The 2,688-nt window shown below is 40.0% G+C and overlaps 1 non-coding gene across 1 annotated transcript; it reads right to left on the bottom strand.

Annotated features, from left to right (window-relative positions):
• Window positions 1-231: 231 nt before the first annotated feature.
• Window positions 232-337, bottom strand: LOC145560919 (small nucleolar RNA R71). Its single transcript, XR_014093512.1, has one exon. It is a non-coding gene; the product is annotated as a small nucleolar RNA R71 (small nucleolar RNA).
• Window positions 338-2,688: the final 2,351 nt, after the last annotated feature.

Consider the following 2,688-nt stretch of genomic DNA (forward strand, 5'->3'; position numbering starts at 1 on the left):
GGAGGCGTAAGTGAAGACCCCATTGAGCATTTGAACCGATTCCTTGAGTTGTGTGCAATGATGCAAACAAATGAAGTGAGCAAAGATTACATTCGTATGCATCTCATTCAGAAATCTCTCACCGGAAGAGCAAAGAAATGGCTCAAGCTTTTGAAGCCCAACTCTCTCACCACATGGAAGGAAGTTGCGAAGGCATTTCTCAAGAGGTTCATTTCCGATGAGCAAACCGCAAAAATGAGGAGGAAGATAGCTTCCTTTGAGCAAGAAATGGATGAAACTCTTGGGGAAGCATGGGAAAGGTTGAAGGATTTGATTACAGCATTCCTCATCATGAATTCAACCATAATTTGCTCATGAGATTCTTCTATGATGGCTTGGAGCCAATGTCAAGGACCAATCTTTATGCGGGTGCCGGTGGCCAGTTGATTAAGATCCCTCAAAGCCAAGTTGACGCTACAATTGAAGAAGTGGCTACTAGCTATTCTTGGGGAGGCCAAAGAAGGTCCCCAGGGAAGCAAGGAGATCTTTATGAGTTGGAGAAAGTCGGCCAACTAAAGCACATAGTTGATCTCTTGAATGAAGGTCTTTCCAAGTTGAACTCAAGTGTTGGTTTGTGTTCAAAACATTCACAAATCATTGATTTCTCATGTGCTTGTTGTGGTGGGACGGATCATGATGCATCGTATTGTAGAGAGTTCAATCTCAAGCATGGTGAAGTTTTGACTTTGAGGGAAAAAGAGTTTGTAACACAAGCTAAATCGTAACAACTTCAACAACCTCCAAGGCAAGAAAACTCCTACCCCCAAGATGGACCTGTCTTCAATCCACCAACCCAAAACTTTTCCTACCTTTCCTACCAAGTAGAGAACTCTAAAGATCAAAATCATGACCTATGTTCTCAAGCGTATGAAGAAAAATCCCCACCCGACCACACACAAACCAAAATTCTTCAACAACGTCAAATTATCACTCAACAATTCCAAGAAATCAAATCTTACAATGAATTTGTTGACTCCCAACTAGGCAAAACTTCTTCTCTCCATTTAACCACAAAACTCCCCTTACAATCATCTACTAACCCTTCACACGCTTATCAAACCGAAACTTGCAAGGAGGACAAGGTTGTAGATGATGTGGTTGAGAAGAAGGTTCAAGAACAAAATGAGGAGCCATTTGATTTTAGTGAACCAAACAAGTTTGAAAGCCCGGTTCCCTTTCCTTGTAGGTTAGTTGAGAATGTCGTTTTGAATAGCCCTATGGCGGTGAGCGTATGTAGTGTTGATGTGGTCGATGATGTGATGGCTACTGAGAGCTCACCTCCACTTGATGATAAGGTGACAATGAGGTATGATGACTTCCTTGAAGTTCCCGATTGGTTTGAAGGCTCTCTTGAGGAAGGTGAGGTTGCCCTTCCTAATATTGAGGATTCCAAGCTCGATCTCCCTTTTAGAAGGAAAAGAAAGAACAGTGAAAAAAGAAGAAGAATCAACAAGAAGAAGAGAAAGGGAAAAGATGAGCCACCATTGGCTCTTCATTCATTGCCTCCTTTTCCTTGTGGTGATGTGAGACCTCAAGGAGTGCTAGTTCTCAAGCTTAGGGGCATCTATGATTCAATCCTCAAGTTGATGAGGGTAATGTTCTTTAATCCACCTTGAATGAGGTGAAGAGTCAAGCTAGAGACCATAAATAAGCGCTTCCCGGGAGGCAACCCGGAGGATTTCTAACCCTTTTTATCCCCCTCCTTTCTTTTTGTTTTTCTTTTATTTCTTTGTTCTCTTTTAATGTTTTCTTTTGTGTCTTTTCTTGCCTTGTAGGTTGCCTTTTAGAAGTTTGGAGCGGAGTGACATTTAGTGAACTCTATTTTATGTCCTTAATTCTTTTAAGCCAACCTCCCGGTGAAACCTTTCTCATTTTTACTCTTTTACTCTTTCTTTGAGTACTTAGTTTAGTACTAGTTTAAAAAGAAGTTGAATGGTTCGAGGTTGTTTGCATTGGTTCTATGGAACCTGGGATCGTTGATGTTGTTATCAAACGATCAATTGTTTGACGATTGGGATTTATTTGGATTATATGCCTCGTTTGTGAACCTTTTGATTTCTTCCTCTTTCTTTTTTTTTTGTTTTTTTTTTGGTGGCAAAAATGACTATGGAAAGATTAAATGAATTTGTTTTGGGATTCGCTCATGCATTTTGAATTGATTACTTTGATAATGTGCCAAAGAATGTTTTTCTTCCTAATTGATGATGGCCTACACGGTTTGAGAGTGCTTGTGGTTGAGATAGACAAATTTTAAGCTAAGGTATCAAGGTTAAGAATTATTGAGGAAGTTTGAACCCTTAGTTCACGGAAAAGTTGTAAGATGGTGTTGCTCTCTATAGTGGATATGAAGCTCTTTAGTTAGTGTTTGATTACTTCCCATCCCTTGTAAGGTTTAAACTGTTCAAGCCTTCATCAATTTTGTTGAGCGGCGTTTAGGATCCCTGACTATGCATATCTTAATCCTTGTGTTGTCCTCTAACTCCCAAGATCGTGGCCAAGCAGCTCTAGGGGAGGAAAAGGGCACCCTTTTCTCATTTTTCTTTATCTTCTTTTTGTTTTGTTACATATTTTGTTTTTATTTTGCATTTGCTCCTCTTTCCAACCCTTTGAGCCTATTCCCTTTATTGATTATGAGCCACATTACAAGCC

This window comes from Chenopodium album, chromosome 9 (genome assembly GCF_948465745.1).
Source record: "Chenopodium album chromosome 9, dcCheAlbu1.1, whole genome shotgun sequence".
Classification (NCBI taxonomy): domain Eukaryota; kingdom Viridiplantae; phylum Streptophyta; class Magnoliopsida; order Caryophyllales; family Amaranthaceae; genus Chenopodium; species Chenopodium album.